Raw genomic sequence first — 15013 nt, 5'->3', positions numbered from 1 at the left:
CCTAGCTACTCAGGAGGCTGAGATCTGAGGATCGCGGTTCAAAGCCAGCCCGGGCAGGAAAGTCCATGAGACTCTTATCTCAAACAAAACACTCAGAAAAAAACCTAAGTGGTGCTGTGGCTCAAGTGGTAGAGCATTAGCCTTGAGCTGAGCGACAAGTGCCCAGGCCCAGAGTTCAAGCCCCATGACTGACAAAAAATAAAAAAAGAAAGAAAAGAAAAGAAAAAGAAAAAAAAAGAGAAACCCTTGTTTTAAAGCTACCTTTGAAGTGAATTCCACTTTGGGTCATTATACCATTGAGTTTAACAACACAGGCTTGCTTTGTAACTAGACCACCACATAACTGAAAAGCATATTGGGTTTATGCTATAAATACGCAGCTAAATAATAGCTAAAAACCTGTCAACTAATTTCTGCACTAGATTTCTATCAAGGAAATACAAAGCTAATGCCTATTACATATGCAGAAGTTAGCTACAATCGCAATATGTCATTGTGGAATAAAAGAAACAAAGATGATGTAACAACAGAGGATTGACAACTTGATCCATGAATAATCAAGAAACTGGAAAAATGTAAACCGATGTCTGTACTCACTAGGTCACAGAAGGGAAAGGAAAGGACTCTGAGGAGAGGAACATAATTTCTAACATTGTAATATAAAATATGTAATGGGAAGAAGGAAGCAGTGTGTCTCCCTTTTCTCGTCAGATCGTTTAAGCATGCCCTAGCCTTTTTTTACAACACTCTATTTCAGTCTCCTCCTATCTTATCTAGCATTGGCCATTAGAGACAGAACAGCTTCGTTCTCTACAGACCTCCCCGTGGCTCTCATGGCACCTGTTAGAAACCTTTTCCCTTGACTGAACTATCCCCCCTTATTTTGAGATTATTTTGCCAAAATAGCCACCTCCTCTTTGTGCTCTCATACTTACCTTTCCTTCTCCCGTTTGCAGCCATGTTAATCTGAACCACCCTGAGGTCAGAATTTGAATTTAGAGGCTACACAAATGAAATGTCATTTTAATGTGACATTTTCTGTTCTTGATTTTCATGTGTACATTATGTAAACTAGTGTCAAAGTTTTATTGTCAGAATTCAGAGTAGCTACAGATTTCCTACTGTGAAATATATTAGTCTATATCTATTAAGTCTGTTTTGTGTTCTTTAAAAATGAAACTAAACCATTTTAAATTTAGTCAATATTAGGAGACAAAAATGGATAATAATAAAGAAACAATAATTGCTTTTAGTTGGCAATCTCGAATTTGTAATAAACTGTGGTGCTGGGCACTGGAAAGAATCATTTTGATTTCTGAGTGGTTGAAAGGCAGACAAGTACACAGACACACAGACACACAGACACAGTTGACCTTGGATAGATTGTGTGATGTAGTATCCCAAGGGAGAAGAGCTAATAGGAGAGTCAACTGACTTGATCATAATCAATATGCAGAACAATTACACCAAGTAGCATGTACTCTGTCATTTATGAAATTATGCATAAAATAAATGATCATTTGACTTTGCATCTACCAAGATTACATGGTGCTCTCTCAAGAGAACAAGAAGAGTGATCTTAGAATGTGACAAATGAGATTACTCAGGGCCCAGCTTTAACTGCCTAAAAATAATCACTCAGTTAAACAGTATTGTGGGAGAATGTGACCCTGGAAACTTCTCTAGCTGAAGTTTTCCTTTAGTCCTATTTTAATATTTCTATGACAAAATCTAATGGTTGAGGTCACATTTAATGGTGAAGATATGCATGCTTTCACCCTAACATAGAGAAGAAAAGTGGAAGTGAGTTCTTGCACACATAATGTAGTGTAAGTTGGGAAAGTCAGCCAGGGAACACAGCCAGGAGAAGCAATGGGGAGCATAAAGAGTCTGTATACTGTGTTGAAAATGAACCCTACAACTTATGGGTGGTGATGGGAGGGAAAAACTCAGAGACAGAGAGATGTACTCTTTATCTGACTTATGTGACTATAACCTTTCTGTACATCACCTTTATAACAAAATTTTTAAGAAAGATTTTGTAGAAATACTATCTTTTCATAAGTGATAATAATGTCTATTTAGAAGATACCAATGAATCTGTAACAAGCTAATGATTCTTAGAATTAGTAAAGTAGTTTAGAAAGGTGACAGAATAAAACAAAGGCATGCAAAAGTACATTTGTGTTCCTATACACTGCCAATAAACATGTGGACAATGGAATTTAAGATAAATTACTATATATAATCTGCTCCACTTTGAAATAACAAAATGATGAAGTATATATGCTAAAAACTACACAATGCTAGGAAAAGATTAAAAATATATTGAACACATGAAAAGTGTACCATGTTTATGAATTAGAAAGCAAAAATGAAATGTGAACAGTTCTACAAATTTTATATACAGGCCTAACAAAATTCCAATAAAATTCCCAGCAAACCTATATAGATATCAAAAAGATTATTCTACACCTTACATGGAAAAATCAAGGAAATAAAACAAGTTTGAGAGGGAGGAAAAATGTAAGGGATTAATCTACTAAATTTTAGGACTCATTACATAGTTATACTAACCGACACTGGGGGGAAGTAGCAAGAGCTAATGACAGAGCAAAGGAACAATGTAGATAACCAGAAATGCTCATGCGCTGTACTAAACTGATCTGCAAAGACAATGCTACTTGGCAAACGGACATCCACAGTTAGAAGAAATGAACCTTGACACTGAAAAAATGAAGTCATATATAAAAAAGTAACACAAAATGAATCACAGACAAATGAAAAAGGTAAAATTAAAATGTGAGCAAAGAGTAAAAGGAGATTTTTCTCCTGATGTATATGAAAAATTCTCAAAACTCAGGAATAAAATGATCTCATCTACTGGGAAAAATAAATAGCAGAATTCTGCTGAAGAGAATACACACTTGGTCATCTGAAATGATGTTCAACATCATTAACTATGATGGAAAAAATAAAATCACAACTGATTATTCTTACTGCTCACCTTTTTCTCTGGGAAACTGCTTGACAAGTTTCTTCAAAAGCAACCCCTTTTAAGTCTAGCAGTTGAACTCCAAAGCAAAATGATGCCAGACTCTCACTCAACAACCTGAGCATGAATATGTAGAGAGGCATTTTGGTTTAAGTTTCAGTTATTTCAAATATATGTCTTAAAATCACAAATCTAAATTGAAATGTTTACTTTCAATTCTTTAGAATCTAAAGAACAATTATAAGCCTTGCTTTTTAGATCAAATCAACCTGTGTTTCGGGCTTCTGAAACCTCACATTTGGACTAATCCATTCTAAATGTTAAAAACTATTACAGTGCATTTCTTAAGAGAGTTCTTAAAACCGTCCATCGAATACAAAGAACGTTTTCAATATAAGGAAGGAAGTTTGTTTTTGTTTTTTTGTTTTTTGGGTACGGTCGTGGGGCCTGAACTCTGGGCCTGTCCTTCAGCTCTTCAGCTCAAGGCTAGCGCTCTACCACTTGAGCCACAGCGCCACTTCTGGCTTTTTTCTTTTTGCTTATGTGGTGCTGAGGAATTGAACCCAGGGCCTCATGTGTGCAAGGCAAGTGCTCTACTACTGAGCCACCTTCCCAGCCCGAAGTAAGGAAAAATGCTAAATACCTACCAAGAAATCACTCACTGAATTAAGCTGAATTAAGCAACTCTTCTCAGTTGAGAAAAAACCATGAAAAATTAATTGAAATCCTATTCATAAGCCTTAGTAATATTCTATTCCCTACATAGGCCTCAGTCCTACTTAATCTTAAATTACTATTGGGGTTTGTTGAATCAAAATCCCAGGTGATATTCCCAAGTGGAGTAGATAACTTTAAAGGAAAAGAACTACTTTGGGGACTTCTCTCAAATACTTATTTTTAAACAAAAATATTAAATGGAAATATTTTTGGGTACAGTAGAACAGATTATTTATTATACAAGAAAGGAAATCAAGACATTCTTTCATTTAATATGCAATTTTATGCATTTTCTTTCAATATTACAGCTATTCACTTTGTCTGTAAATCCCTAACTCACTGTATTAAAATGCTAAATTTTCCATTTCAGTGCATTGAAGTTCTTTCTCAAATACTCTTCACAACCAGAACACAGACCCCAGAGCAGTGCTCTCGGGTCGCGCGGTTTGCGTGTGGGGAAGCTGTGGCAGTGGACAGACCGGACTCCCGGCAGCCACGCGCCCTGCCCGCCACTCTTCAGCCCTCCCTCTCAGAATCCTTCCATGAATAGCTCAGCTTGTTCTTAGAGATCCAGGTTCAGCTACTGGGAAAGACTGATGTCCCCTCCTTCCAAAGCAAGCCCTCATCACTGAGCCTTACCCCTGCTGCGTCCAGGAAGTTGTACAGTTTGAAAGCTTTCAACCTAAGTCTCAGCTCCTAAACCACTGCCTCAAGTGACATGCCAAGCGGTGGTACGTCCTTAGTGTGGAATACTTATGAGCAATGAAGAAGAAGGACCTATCAATACATACACCATATTGAATAAATTTCCTAAGAACAGTACTGGGCATTTTTTGTTTTGAGTATTTACCGCTATCTTAAATAAAAATTTAACAACTGTATTATTGAGTGGTTGTCAGTAGGCCTTCCAAAGTAAAACATACATCTGTATCACAGATCAAACTAAGCAATGAATATTAATTGAGCATATTTTCTACCTCTAGAGTAGTATTTTGCTGTGCATAAGAACACAGGCTTTGGAGACAGAAGGTACTTTGAGTCTTAGATCTGCTGGCTATTAGCTTTGCCAACCTGTACTAGACGCATGTATTCTGATTTCTATCCAGTCTTTCACCCACATCACTGTGGTCTTAAGCCACACATTAAGTTATAAACCAATTGACAACGTACCAAATCACAAATTAAGATAGAATGTGATAATAGTAGAAAAATCAATATTAGTGTCATACCTATAATACCATTACAATCCATCCAAGGAAGTTTAAAAGTTGTTAGATTTCAACATAGCAAACTGAAGAAAAGTGCTAAAGAAAACCTGTGTCCATTGTTTCCTGCCCTGTATTTAAGTGTTAAAACCTAATTACCCTAAAATGTTGCTGTTTTAGCATCATTACTCAGGACATGGGGGAATAATAAGAATCTAGTAGAATTTACATTTTAACTTTAAAAATGATCTAGCAAATATATACATGAACGATCACTGACACACGGATGTGCACGTTTGAAAAAGTTTCCTGTTCTACAGCGTGTCGGTTCTAATATTATAGTTTATCCTAACTGTTACCCTGGGTATTGGTTCAATAGGAACTTCAGGAAGAAACTCATCTATTTAATCAATTACTGCATTAACCCAAAATAGCATTAGCATTGCCAACATAAGCTGACAGGAGTAAACAAGCCAAAATGAATGAATAGCGTCAGTAGACAAATGTCTCTTCTGTTCCAACCCTTGCAGATGAATGCCGGGTTCTCTGTGCACTTGGCGGCATTTCTGCTTGTCCCATTGTATGTGCCATGGCTTAAGTGATGATCTGCATTGTCATTTATGAATAGAGAATGCTGCGACAGTTCCCCAAGGTAATGAAGTCACACAGCATTCACAGAAACGGTTCACTAGCTGCAGGAAGTTTTAAATTCCTGGATGGGAAATAACTCAAATAGCAAAACCCACAAATGCATTCTTCTATATTATTATGTTATGTTTTACCTGTTTTATTTACCTTTTGTTGATAAGTCTAATTATTCTGTCACTTAGAAAGATGAAAAATAATAACAATAATGCCTTCTGACATTATTCTCTAGCCCTTACAAGAAATGCTTGCCAGTCTTGATTTAAATGTATCAATTTTAATAATTCCTCATAGATGAGAGAATTTACTGTTATATATGTATATATATACCAAACCTTTGGTATCGATCATGTAATTCATTCCATCCTGGGCCCTTTGGGGTTAGGGTAGGGAAGAGGGAGGAGGGAGAGCAGCAGATAGGGTGAATTTCATCGGGTTGTATTTTAAGCGAATATGGATATATCCACAGGAAGCATCCCTTATGCAACTAACAGACACTACGATAGTTTTCAAAAACACTGAAATATTATAAACTGACATAAACTACATACAATAACTACTCTGAGTAGTTATACAAATAAATTTATATGCTTACTGAGTTTATGAAAATGATACTGTGGACAAGGTATTTTTTCATTGTAATAATTGTTAATCTGACTTTAGAAAATATTCCTTTGCTTTCTTGGTTAATTTTAGATTTTTTTTTTCAAAACATTCTGCATATTTGTTTGATTTCATTTTTCTCGATGACATATGGAAAGCCTTAGTTATTCTTTCGGAGTCCCTGCTATTTGAATTTTCAGCTGTGCACTATTATTGGCCAGAAGTGGTCTTTTTTTTTAATGTGAACATACACTTATTTACTCATTTTTGCTTGAACATTTCTATTACATAGGGATTATTTTTATGTTCTCTATGCTAATTCTTATTCATGAGAGCAGTTGCTGGAGTAGACAGGTGTCTGTCAGAAACTACAAAGGAACACAGCCCTTATCAGTGGAGGCCTGGTAGAAAGTGGGTTGGAGAAATCTGCACTGCCCTCTTTCTGTGGTCTAGTTCCATGGGTAGTCCAGAGGAGAGACCGGGATTGATAAGAAGAAGAACTGCTAACACCATCAAAGATGAAGTTCTATTAACATTTTGGTTTACATAATTCCAGTATTATTTAATATGTATACATTTAATTTTGTTTATAGTTAGTTACTAGAGTTTTACTAATTTTTTATTCTTGTATTATCCTGAAGTCATCATAAATTTTCAAATTATTCAAATAGAAGATTTTCAGTCATAGAAAATATATCTTTTCTCCTGTTCTCTCCATTTAAACCAAGAGAAATGAGAAGAATGACACAGAACTTGTCAGCTTGGTTAAAGCACAGCCTAACCCCAAGCCTGGACGTATGCAGGAGGAAGCAGACAGCAGATCCACTCTCGCCTCCCTCCCAGGTCTCTGATGTGAGCCTTCTTTCAAACATCGACGTGTCATCCACAGGGCCCATCCAGCGCCTCACTGCGTGGCGTGGACGGAAAGCCAGGGTGTGACGGGGGAGGGAAGGCTGTGAAGCGTCAGCACCCAAAGTCAGGTCAATATTTACTCACCTCCAAAAAGCCACACACAGAGCTTCAGGGTCTGGAGAGACGCCAAGCATGTCTGAAGGGAAGTAGAGCCCTGAGCAGACAAATGATGGGATTTAAAAAGAAAATTGACATTCTGCTACACTGCTCGAGCAGCGCATGCTCTCCCTCCACCCCTCCACCCCAAGGCTCACCACGGGGAACAGCTGAGCGAAACCGCAAAGGCTGCACCATGAGAGGAAGGCTCTGAACAGAACCCTACAAACACACCATCGGCGGAAATGAGTCCTGGAAACGAGCAGCATTAGTTGGAGGATTGTTTCATGAGCTCTCAAGTTCAGGAAGTAAAGCATACTACTGGTTTTTAAAAAGGTGGTTAAATGATTTCACAGACTATATCCAATTAGTTTTACACAAAAATCCAAATGTTGTTCCCTAGTATTTCACAGGAGTAACTCAACAGAGAAAGCGTAGGCTACACAAAGACATAACAAGCTAAGTACCAATAATGGGACAGGTAACATAAAGTATAATAAAAACTAAACAGAAACCACAGAGAAGTTGTGTGATTAAGGTGTGTTAGTGAGTGCTATCACTTAGTGAAGGGATCTGGGCTGAAAAGCGGATTATCACACAGTATCAATGGTGCGATCATCACCGGTGTCCACACTCTTACCTAGGTTGGGCCTACCACACCTGGGCCGCTGGTAAACCCTTTATCTCCCATGCTACACATCTGTCTCTCACAGGAAACAGTCCCAGGACACCCAGGATGTTTGTGTCACTAGGCGGAGGAGAGATCTAGTAAACATGGTGTAACACATCCCGGAGGGCCAGAGCTGGGCTAGAAGACACCTGGGGAGCCGGCATTTGAGTGAGGGTGTGGAAAACCAAGCCCAGCACAGCCCCACACTGGTTCAGACCGCAGAAGCACTGCGTCCTTGAGCGTGTTAAGTGCACAAAGATGTTGTGTTATTCAGAAATAAATGATCATTGGATTATTCTAACTCATTTACTTTAAAAGATTTACTGTTTCAAATTTTGGAATGATAGCTTAAAACACAAACATACGATACAGCTATGCAGAATACCCTTATTCAGTGAAGTTTTATTTTTCTCTCTCCTCGCCCCTCAGAAAGCCCAACCACTACCAGGGACCCCGGTCACCTCTGACAGCAGGCTGCCCTCTGCAGGTCCTGCCCCGCCAGATGTGTGCACAGAAGCTCATCCTCAAGTTATGGCACAAAACAGAATGCAGTAAGTGTGCAAGCACCCTTCCTGTCACTCACCACCCGGCTTCCGTACTACATTCTGGACCTAGCAGTTGGCTGTCCAGTACTCTACAACGGACAGGGGAGGTTTGTTCTCCACAGTGTCACGAGGAACAAGTGAGCAGGCCCAGGCCATGCAACACAAGGCTCTTACAAGGTGAGAGCAACATCCTTTATAATCCTTTATAATCCTATAGGTTCAAAACAATATATGCAGTGTGTTGTTGAAAGAAATGTCCTTGACATACTCTCTCTATAAATATGTGTATACAGAAGAATACATATTCACATATACATGCATATATACTGGTTTTTATTTGTGTGCATATGTGTATATAAAATATATGCACAAATTTGTATATATAAACACAAATATACTAAAAGAGTCTCTAGGGGCATATGAGATAAAATTTGAATGCACAAAAGAATGCACATGTACTTGAAAAAGACAGTTCTATATTTTAAAACATTTTTAAGTTGTTTTTGAGTTATTTTAAGTTACATTCAATTTATCTATAATTATATTTTGATTTATTATCAATTCAATTGCTATTCTCTTTACTTCATTTTCTTGGTGAAGTATCTAACTTCCAGTTAACACATGATTGTTAAAGTTTTCTCACAGTTCAAGCTCTAAGACGTTTCTCCCTGGTAGATCCTACTGCTGTCTCCATTTTACAAATGCAGCTTAAAGATGTGAGCAAATGTCCCCAATCACTTATTGTGTAATTTGTAGACAGGATTTGGACCATGGGAGCCAACATCACTGAAAGCTGGGCTGTTGCTTTGTCCCTGTCACGCAATACACCTCTCACATTTAACGGAGGAGAGTAATTGTGCAAACGAGGCGGCTAGAGACCAGTGTAGAAGCTTCTCTTCTCTATCCATCATATGCACTCCATGAGGATAAAAACAGAGTTGGTCTTCAATAGTTACTTACATTAAATACTCTTGACCACAGAACAAGCCCTCCTTTTGTGTTGGAATCTCCTCTGATTTCTGTGGCTGCTGCGTGAGGCTGACTCCCGCCCGACTCAGAGCTATGGCATGATGCCACTCAGTATCATCTGTTCTCCGTTTTTTACCCTGACCTGCTCTCCTTCCTGGCTGATCTTCTCACAAGCACTGTACGATCTGGAAGGACAGTGGGGAGGACTGGGTGAAAGGTCCAGGTTCCACCGCCTGAAGAGCTTTACAGCTTCAGTTCTCACTGAATTCTCAGAGGCTTCCCACGACTCTGATTGTGATACATCACCTGTAATAAAGGTGTCAAATAGGGAAGGGGAAATTGATTTTCGGTAGGAAGATCCCAGAAACCCTTTCCGAGATGATGCTGGAGTTGTGACCATACGCGCAGCGCCCGCCATTGCTTTGAAGGTCCATGTTCCTCCTCAGACCTTGAAACCGTGTCAAGCTCATTGCTGCACAGCTGCTCTGAGGCCTGCTGCGCCTGTCTTCTTCACTTCTCAGGCCTGTGATGAGATTAATGGTTTGATGGATCACTGTGCTTTAATGGTAAATACTAATAAAGCCCGGGACGGGACCGTTCCTGTGTTATCATTGACTGGCATAGGAACCTTTATTTTATTCTTTCTTTTCCTCCACTCAAGGTAAAGGCCAAATCAGTAAAAGGTCAAGCTGACTGATATGGATTATTATAATATTGTTCTCAACCCGTCCGGGGATCAATAGGCAGTGTCATCATCCATTTTCCTGAGACATAGACACTAACTTCATTACCCTAATACATGAAAGAAAGCAGAGCCCGAAGCGGTATCAACTTTCTGCTTTTCTATTCTCAAACCTATCATTCAAAATTTTTAAATGCCTATATTAAAATGCTTTTCATTACCTCAGTAGAGTTGTTTGAGAATAGTCTGTGAGCCAGAGCCTCCCCCAGTCACTAGCGTGAGTTTGTGGCTTTTACAATTATGCCTTTATAAAAACACCTAATGATAATACCTTCTCAAAAAAATTCCAGAGGTGGGAAGAGGTGACACTGTTCAAAAAGAAACTCATTTCCTGACTTATGTACCTGTAACCCCTCTGCACATCACCTTTACAATAACAATAAAATTAATTCCGGAGAAAGGAAGGCGCCCAGAACATGTGCTTTCCCGTGATTCTCGGCTGGAAACCTCACTGTGGCCAAGAAGTACTCACAGATAGCTTGTCCTCTGCATCACGTAACTGCAATGCCTCAGTTCTGGCTGGGGATGCAATTTTGGCAAACATGAAAATTACATTATGTGGAAAGAATAAACTATTTAACCCATGCCTGACTATAGCCGTGTCAAACAAAATTCAAAACTTACAACTTCTAGTAAAAAGCTAATGATTAAGCACATTTACTTTTTGTGATTTTCTCTGTCTGTTAATAATACCTATTTTCCAGACTTTCTGAGAAGAATAAATCTAAGTCTAGACATTTTAACACATCACATTGGCTTACACAATTCATTTTGTTTACTTGGATTGTAGACCACAGACGTGAACACCAAAACATCAGAATCAATCACATCTTAACGACAGGGTGAACATAGTATACAAATTGCAATACAACAGTTGATTTACTAACATGTCCTATTTTGAAGGGCATGAGGGTACATACCTGCAATCCTACTGACCCAAAGGAGGGCCAAGGTCTGAGGCTGGCACAAACAAAAGTAAAGCTAAAGGCAAAGGGCTGGAATCATGGCTTAAATGTAGAACCATTTCCATGCAAATACAAGGTTCAGAGTTCAAATGATTTACAAATATATCACTGCACAATATGCTATAACACATACCAGAAGATTTTTGTTTCCTTTTCTGCAGAATTTCTATCAGAAAGTTTATCATAAATGAAGCAAGCAACAATAAACGTTAGTAACAATGTGTAAGGCAAAAAACCCTTATACGCTTTTAACTGGAATATAAATTAGTATAGCCACTATGGGAACCAGTATGGAACGTCCTTGGAAAACTAAAATCAGAACTACCACAAGATTCTGGTCTTATCTTAGGTATGCACACAAGAAGAAGTAAGACAGTGAAAATAAGAGACTTGCATACCACCATTAGTGCAGCTCTATTCACAAGTGCCAATTTATGGATGCAGTCTCAGTGCTTACCAAGAGATGAGTTGGTAAAGACAAGCCAGCGTGTGTGCACAATGAAGCATTCATCAGCCATAAAGAAAAATGTCAATGGGAGGAAAATGGTTGGGATGGAAGATCATGCTAAATAAAATAAGTCAGACTCAAAAAGACAATGTCACACGTTTTCTTTCTGATGCAGAACTTAGATCTAAACACAAATAAGCAAGAAAACATGAATCAAAGAGGGAAACTCTTTGGGAAAGCAAATAGAGGGATGATTGGCAAGAAAAAGTGTAATATAACTGAATATACTGTAATAAAATGAAATACAATGAAATCCTTTATTTTGTAAAATAACAAAAGTAAGCTTATTTTTAATGGAAATATAAAATAATTCAAATGCTAAACTATATGAAAATCGTAACAAACAAAATACAGTTGACTCTCACTAACATAATCTTTAAATCTGTGAATAATTATGACACTAAATCTTAGGTGATTAACTGAATATTGTTATAAAATAATATACTATCCTTGTACATTATAACAAACAAATGGATGAATGAATGAAAGAATGAATTTATAAGGAGTGAATAAATCTCAGAAACACTATGGATATTAAAAGAATGAATGTCTTATTCTGAAAATTAAATCTATTTCTGTTATTTCTAATGTTCCTAGAGGGAAATTTATCACAAGAGATGAAACCATCAAAACTTCATTATTACAGAGACTTCAAAAAGGACTTGTAAATGTTTTCCTGGAATTTCTGACATTCTAAGATTGCTACTAGATAACATACTTTACCACACAGATGGAGAAACTGGAATAGACTTAAACATCAACACTCGAGTAATGAAGCAACTCAAGCTTCTCCCAAAAGATGATAGTTCAAAGTTTGACATCTGAAAAAAAAAAGTTGACTGGGAAAACTACATTTAAAAAGCCACAGCAGAAAAGAAATACTGTCTGCATGGTCCCAGGAGGCTGGCTATGACTTGGAGATAGGAGTTCTAAGGATGGCACTTGACATGACCTGCCTGCTTTCTAATACACAACCTGCTTAGCTTGGGAACGGGCTGCACCAGGTGCTCCTGGCATTAAGTATGCAGGAGTTACAGAAAAATAAAATAAATGCTTGTAGAAATTGAAGGTGTCTCTGAGTAGCTTTGGAAGTGCATGTGTGACATAGTGAGAGCACACCTTTATGTCTGGGCTCTGGCACAAGTCCATGAAATCGAGGGTCAGTGCAACACTGCATGGATAAGAGAAGCTCAGGTAAGGACACTGGACAGGGCCTCCTGCTGGAGCTCAGATCTTCAATCTCTGCACATCCTGCAACCCGTCCCTCAGCACTGAGCCACCTTGGTTGTTGTCAGCGTGGCCTGGTGGTAGCCTTTCTCTTCTGGTTTTGGAGGTATCATTAGCGAGGAAGACCTTATATTTCTTGTAAGTGGTAAAAAGTGGCAACTCTGACACATTCGCTTGATCAGGCAATGAATGGAGGAAACCCAGTGGCTTTGATGTCACATATTTCAAAAGAAGGGTTCCAGCCAGTGGTGTGCACTCACTGTGTCTCCGGGGAAGGGGCTCCAGGACGCCGACATGCTCCTGGATTTTCTTGAAAACTTGTAATTTCAGCATTGACCAGTGTCTTCTCTCATCGATGATACAGGTTCCCAGCCCAGAGCGTGCATTTCCTACCGAGTCCCAGAGTCTGAGCTGATCATCTCCGCTGGCTCAGCCTTGGAAGCAGATTTATATTATAAAATTCTATTTCAGTTATACATCACAAAGTGATATCACATTATCATGGTCTAGGTTTTGGTAGGGACTATTTAAATTACTATCTGAAGCCAAGGCTTGAGGTAAATTTTTGTATTTTGTAGGGTTGTCAGTGTTGCATAAGAGTTAAATAAAAAGACAAACAATAAAAGTTGCTCTGTAATCAGAAAGCAAACATTTTGTACTTTCTCCAATAATAGGTATATAGTTACTCACTTATGTTGAACAAATAAATGCAATCCAATTTTTGCCAATAAGATTCCATGAAATTACCATTAGAACATTTCAATATTTGAATCAATTGAGCCTGTAACTGTTTATTACAAAGACACATTTTAAGAATGTTAATATTCTGTCAATGGTATAGATCATTGGGTAGAAATTGATGTTAAAATCATTTGAAAAGCTTGATCCTGAAAGGCACCGTGGGCTGAGTCCTGGCTGCTGATGCAGGCCCGAAGGGTCACAGTCCTCCCGCGACCTCTGACGCTGTCCCCAGCTTTACAGACTCTGTGGTGGGAACGTCATCTGCTAGTAATTGGACCTTAGAAAAAGTAAATCAATTCTTAAAGAAAAAAGCAGAAATGATGAAGACGTATTATCCCGGTGTTTAGGTATAAATGTCATCAGGGTAGAAGGGAATTACTTTGGTGGCTAGTTGATAATGTAGATTCCTTGATTTTATTTTGACCATCAATGAAGGAATGTGTATTGAAACACATTTCCTATTCATAAAGAATGAACAGTAGTAAATAAATAAAATATTCAAAACCATGATGCATTCTTATAACTACCCCCCAAGGGAAAAATCATCTCCTGGTTATTGTTCAGACACTTTGACTGTACCCTTACAATCAGTTAAGAAATTAGGTAACTCAGTACTGTGGCATTAATTATGCTGAACCACTTAAATCCTAATGTCTATCATGTTAATTTGGAAAGATCTCATTTCTCAATCAACAAAATCAAAGAAAGTAAGAAATGGAATATGACTTGACACTGTAAGTTTTCTTCTATTATTGAATTATTGAATAAAAAGTAATGCATTTTCTGTAGCTTCATTAAAAAGGAAGTAGTGAGATGAAAACTGCAGCTTCTACTGTAGAAGAGCTGACGGCAGTCACCAGACTGCTCAAATAGCATGTGCATTCTGAAAGTTCAGACATGAAATGGTCCATCTTATATTCATTTACAGAGAGTGCATGCAGACATTTTCACAAGAATTCCATAAATAAAATCTTGACATTAAAGATCCTGTTGACATCAACAGGTTTGTATAGATCAGCACCAGGTGACAAATTCCCTAAGCCTTTGCCTGAACTAATACAAGAAGTAATCCAAGAAGTGAATTTCAGTCTATTTTACTGAAAAGTCTGAGCATTCCTTGAAAGACCTTCAACTAGACCCATTCCAAGGTCATTTGTACAGTATGGGCTAGAAGTTATTCCAATTCTACAAACATGGCCTAGTCCATTCTACAAACATGGCCTAGTCCTAGTGTGTATACACATCACACACACACACACACACACACACACACACACACACACGTGCTAGAGTTTGGTCTCACCACACACAGTGTTGGTGAGCCTGGTCAGGCTGCAGCAGGCCAGCACTTTGGACAATTCATAGCACAAGCCACACTGCTGCAGACTATGTGGTTTTGATTAAGATTGTCCATTCATGTGGGAAATGCTCACTAAACCTGAATGTCCTTAAATGTATATTGTATATGTATAG

This window comes from Dipodomys spectabilis, unplaced genomic scaffold (assembly GCF_019054845.1).
Source record: "Dipodomys spectabilis isolate Male_0828 unplaced genomic scaffold, ASM1905484v1 ptg000126l, whole genome shotgun sequence".
NCBI lineage: Eukaryota > Metazoa > Chordata > Mammalia > Rodentia > Heteromyidae > Dipodomys > Dipodomys spectabilis.
Note: the sequence above shows the minus strand (reverse complement) of the source record.